The sequence below is a fragment of the Peromyscus eremicus genome, chromosome X (genome assembly GCF_949786415.1).
Source record: "Peromyscus eremicus chromosome X, PerEre_H2_v1, whole genome shotgun sequence".
NCBI classification, from domain to species: Eukaryota; Metazoa; Chordata; class Mammalia; order Rodentia; family Cricetidae; genus Peromyscus; species Peromyscus eremicus.
This window is the reverse complement of record NC_081439.1, coordinates 70,457,553-70,463,429: the sequence shown is the minus strand read 5'-3', so window position 1 is coordinate 70,463,429 and position 5,877 is coordinate 70,457,553. Positions and strand designations below refer to the sequence as shown.

The following is a 5,877-nucleotide window of genomic DNA, read 5'->3' as shown; positions in this document are numbered from 1 at the left end:
CCCTGATGATGTACTGTAACCTGTAAGCCAGTCTCTTCCTCCTCAAGCTGCTTTTGGTCATTGTGTTTATCATTGTAATTGAAAGCATAATAAGACTTGAAGGTTTCTTATGACATATTCATATATAATTGTACTATCAGACCCTTTTGAAGAACCAGCATTATGTATTTATCTCTCTGTTAAATATTTTTCTAGCAAATTTGTTAGACAAGTATTAAGAAAATCAATAGTAAAAGGAAACTAAAGGCTAAGAAAGATGAAATACATGGGACTTCTGTTTAGTGTGATAAAAATGAAGTAAAGAACTGGAAGCAACTCATAATTACCATCTTCGTTTTGATTATTTCAAGGATTTATACTATTTTGTTGAAGAGTATGTATATGTGTGATTGTGTGTGTGCATGCTTGGGGCACGGGTATGTGTGGCAGTGGGGGGCTATGTGCACATGAGCAGGTAGGGGCTGAGACCAGAGGGTTTTGATTCCTATAGTTGGAGCTACAGGTGATTGTGAGCTGCATGCTGTGTTCTGGGAACTGAATTCAGGTCCTCTGGGAGAGTAGAACTCATTGTTAACCACTGTGTCATTTCTCTAGGTATACATTTCTTCTTAAATTGCCTCAAACATGTAAATATAAGCTTTGTTGAGGCACTCTCTCATGAGCCAGCTCTCCCATGCAGTCTAGTCTTGGTGTGAAAGTCAGTCCCAGTCTGCCCTGACCCTTCTCTGCACTACTATTTGGCTTTCCTGTCAAGATGCCTAATGAAGTGCAACATGGAGTGGAAGAGGTAGAAATCACTCAGCTCATGTATGTTATCATCAAACCTTTCTACTCAAACCAAGAAAATTTCCTTCTGGAGTTGATCTTTAATGTTTCTGATGCCTTGGATAAGATTCACAATGAAAGTCTGACAGATCCTTCCAAGTTCAACAGTGGTAAAGAACTGAAAATTGACATCATCCTCAACCCTCAGAAGTGCACCCTGACTTTGTTGGACACAGGCATTGGCATGACCAAGGCTGATCTCATAAATAACTTGAGAACTATTTCTAAGTCTGGCACAAAAGAATTCATGAAGTCTCTCCAGGCTGGTCCAGACACCTCTGTGATTGGGCAGTGTGGTATCTGATTCTGCTTGGTAAATCCAGTGACAGAGAAAGTGCTTGCTATCACAAAGTATACTCATGCTAAGCAGTATACCTGGGAGTGTTCTGCTCATGGACCCTTCAGTTGGTTCAGACCGTTGTGAGCTCATTGGCTTGGTTATCAAAGTGATCCTCACCTCAAAGAAGACAAGACAGAATACCTAGAGGAGAAGAGGGTCAAAGAAGTAGTGAAGAAACACTCACAGTTCATAGGCTACCCCTTCACCCTCTATTTGAAGAACAAATAAGAAAATGAGATCAGTGATGATGAGGTAGAGCAAGGAGAGGTGAGAAAGAGAAGGAAGATAAGGATGAAAAGGAGAAGCCTAAGACTGAAGATGTGGGATCCAATGAGGAGTACAACAATGGCAAAGATAACAAAACAAAAACAAAGAAGAAACACAGGATCAGGAAGAGGTGAATAAGACTTGCCTATTTGTACCATAAACCCTGATGACATCACTCAAGAAGAATATGGTGAATTCTAGAAGATCCTCCCCAGTGATTGGGAAGACCACTTGGCACTTAAGCACTACTCTACTGTTAGAACTCAGGGCATTGCTCTTCATTCTTTGATGATTTCCCTTTAACCTTTTTGAGAATAAGAACAACATCACATTGTATGTCTGTCATGTGTTTATCATGGACAGCTGGGATAAGCTGGTACCTGACTACCTCAGCTTTATTTGCACTTTTATTTTTTTATTTGTTTAGTGTATATGGATGATTTGTTTGCATGTATATCTATATACCTTATAGTACCTAGTGCCTACAGAAGCTAGAAGAGTGTATCAGATCCCCAGAGACTAGGGTTACTAAGGTAGTGGCCTTGTGGATGCTGGAAATTGAAACTGAATCATGTGGAAGAACAGCAAGAGCTCTTAATGGCTGAGCCATCTCCCTAGCCCAGAAGAACTTTTAATATTAAGATATACTAATATTTAGCCTGTACATTAGTATCTGACAACACTTAAGCTTGTATTTCAGTACTATGCAAACTAGTGCACTATAAATTACTCAGCAACTGTTTGGCATTGGTCAATTTGTTGAACCTTTTTAAAATATAAAGTTATTAAACTAAGTATTTATTTATTTATGTATATGGGTGTTTTCTCTGTATGTATGCACACAAGAAAAGGTAACCAGACCCCATGGACTATAGTCATCAGCAGTTATTAGTCCCCATGTTGGTGATGGGAATTTAACTCAGGACACTTGGAAGAGCAACCAGAGCTTTTAACTGCTGAGCCATCTATCCAACCTTTATTTAATCTTTTTTTTACACTATTTTTTGCCTAATTTTCTTTATCCCTAAAATGGGAATACAGTGATTGCTGATCCATATAGATTGTATTGAGGAAGATGTAAGTCACTAAGCAACAAAACACAATATATGGTCAAAACTTTTCTTGTTAGAAGTGTTATAGCTATAGTTAGTATAGTTTTATATAAATAAAATCATAATATAGGATATATTTCTTTTCTCTTATATAACATTTTAAAATTTATTTATTTATTTTATATCCCAACTCCAGTTTTCCCTCATTTCTCCCCTCCCATTCCCTCCTCCTATGTCTCCTCTGCCATCCAAAACCATGCCTCCTCTGTTTCTGTTCAAAAGGGGGCAGGCCTTTCATGGGTATCAACAAAGCATGCCATATCAAGTTGAGGTAGGACTAAACGCCTTCCTTTGTCTTTAGGCTGGTCGAGGCAAACCAGTATGATGAATAGGTTCCCAAGAGCCAGCCAAAGCATTAGGGACAGCAAGACCCAGCAGTACCACTTTGGACATATACCCAAAGGATGCTCAATCATACTACATGAACACTTCCTCAAATATGTTCATAACAGCTTTATTTGTAATAGCCAGAACATGGAAACAACATAGATGCTCCTCAACTGAAGAATAGATAAAGAAAATGTGGTACATTTATACACTAGAGTATTACTCAGGTGTTAAAAACAATGACGACATGAAATTTGAAGGCAAATGGATGAAACTTGAAAAAAAAAATCATCCTGAGTGAGACAAGCCAGATCCAGAAAAATAAACATGGTATGTAGTCACTGATAAGTGAATATTAACTGTAAAGGATAACCATGCAACTATCCACAGACTCAAAGAGGCGACATAATGACAAGTGCCCAAGGGGAGACACATAGATCTCCCTGGAAAGTGGAAATAGAATAAACCTCCAGGGTAGACTCGGGGAGGATGGGGATGGGAACTTGAATGTTTGGGTTGATGGGTGGGTGGAGGGAGAGTCTACTGAAAGAGATGCCTGGAAAGGGAGGAGCTTTGGGGGGTTAGGTAGAAAACTGGTATAAGGGAATTTCCCAGGAATCTACAAGGATGACCCCATCTAAGACTCCTACCAATAGTGGTTATGTAGCCTGAATTGGCCATCTCCTGTGATCAGATTTGTGACTACCTCAATTGTCATCAGAGAATCCTCATCCAATAACTGATGAAAACAGATACAGAGACCTACAGCCAAACATTATACAGAGCTCAGAAATCCTGCTGAAGAGAGGGAGGAAAGATCATAGGAGCCATAGGGGTCAAGAACATCACAAGAAAATCTACAGAAACAACTAACCTGGCTCATAGGAACTCACAGAGTCTGAAGCAACAACCAGGGAGCCTGCATGGGACCAACCTAAGCCCTCTACATATATGTGACAGTTGTTTAGTTCGGAGTATTTGTGGGACTCCTAACAATGAGTACCTCAACTTCATCTGTGGTGCTGTTGACTCTAAGGACTTGCCCCTGAATACCTCTGGAGAAATGCTCCAGTGGAGCAAAATCCTGAATGTTACTCCAAAAACATTGTGAAGGCGTGCCTTGAGCTCTTTTCTGAGTTGGCTGAAAACAAAGAGAATGACTAGAAATTTCCCAAGTCCTTCTCCAAGAATCGAAAACTTGGAATCCCTAAAGATTCCACTGTGAGCACATCTCTGAGCTCTTCAACTATCATACCTCTAAGACTGGAGATGAGATAACTGCCCTGTTTGGATATGTGTCTTTCATGAAGTCGACACAAAACTCCATCTACTTTATCACTGGTGAGAGCAAAGAGCAGGTGGCCAGCTCTGCCTTTGTTGAGCAACCTAAACCCTCTACATATATGTGACAGTTGTTTAGCTTGGAGTATTTGTGGGACTCCTAACAATGAGTACCTCAACTTCATCTGTGGTGCTGTTGACTCTAAGGACCTGCCCCTGAATACCTCTGGAGAAATACTCCAGTGGAGCAAAATCCTGAATGTTACCCCAAAAACATTGTGAAGGAGTGCCTTGAGCTCTTTTCTGAGTTGGTGACTCAGATGATGATGACTGTGAGGTGGTGTGTGTATATCACTCAACCAATTGATGAGTACTGTGTGCAGCATCTCAAGGAACTTGATGCACAGAGCCTGCCTGGTCTTGCTGATTAAGGAAGGCCTGGAGCTAGGAAAAAAATAAGATGGAAGAGAGCAAAGCAAAGCTTGAGAATCTCTGCAAACACATGAGGGGGATCTCTCAACATTGATGAAGATGAGGTGACAACAGAGAATCCCAGTGTTGCTGTTCCTGATGAGATTCCCCATTCAAGGGAGATGAGGTAATGAGGATGCCTCTCGAATGGAATAAGTAGAACCCTTGGAAGCCTATGTCCTTTATTATAGTTTCTCTGTGGCTACCCCTGCAGCCTTGACTGGACCTGACCCACCTAGTACTCTGTTCTTGTCTAGAGGATTTCTTCTACTCTGTCTTTGTGCCTCAAGGCAAGAAAATCTCCCACATAATAGCAGGGATGCATATTGTGTATTATTCTTTTTTGTGTTTTATTTTGTTCTGAAATTAAAAGTATGAAAAATTAAAAGTATAAACATAAATAAGCAGTATAAATAATATAAGCCCTAGGTAATTAAAAAAAATCATGGAATGTGAACTACTCCCCCATCCTTATCCAGAGGAAGCTGGGTCACTGGTTTATCTAAATGAATACTTTTACAGCTCTATTCAAAGATAGGAACACTAAGATGTGCCAGTCTACATAAACACATGATTTCACCATGTGATATCTATGACACATGGTTTTGTAAGTGGTCTAAGCTTTCAATGTACCTACTACCACATCTGAGACTGAAAGCAGTTATTTTTTCTGGTACCTAACCAGGACAAAACAGTGTGTAGTTTAGTTTCTTTGCTTAGAAAAGGAAGCAGATTTAATATCATTCCTGTAAAGTCATAAGGTACCACAAGTACTTTTCCAAACCTATCCAACCCGTGTAATATTCATCCTCAGGTGGCTGAAGTTGGTGAAAGCAGCTAAGCTAGCGTCCACACTGGCACTGGCGTACTGCGCATATGCGGGTGGGCTTTGTGATGTCATTGACTGCCAGCTTACTAGGCAAAAATTTTCAGAAGCACTTGGACAACCGACCGCCGCTTTGACTTTCCTAACCCTGGTTCTGTTGTGCGCTTGATTACCGGTGGCCAGGAAGTTTCAAGAGGAAGCAGAGTGCCTACAGGCAGGGGAAGTGTCAACCTCCACATGTCCATGCCTCCATTGGGTCTGGGTGATCTGTGACTCACGCCTACTTTGGTGGATTTGGCCTGATAGTGTTGGACTTTATCAGTTGATCCCACAATGCTTCTGTTCTGGCTGTCGTGTAAGCTGGAAATCAACTTCCCCTCTTTTTATGTGATAACGCTCAATGTGCACATTCAGATTAAGATTGAGCT

The 5,877-nt window shown here is 40.6% G+C and overlaps 1 pseudogene; it reads left to right on the top strand.

The window, feature by feature from the left end:
• The first annotated feature begins 754 nt into the window (after positions 1-754).
• LOC131900070 (heat shock protein HSP 90-beta-like) lies at positions 755-4,678 on the top strand (annotated as a pseudogene).
• Positions 4,679-5,877: the final 1,199 nt, after the last annotated feature.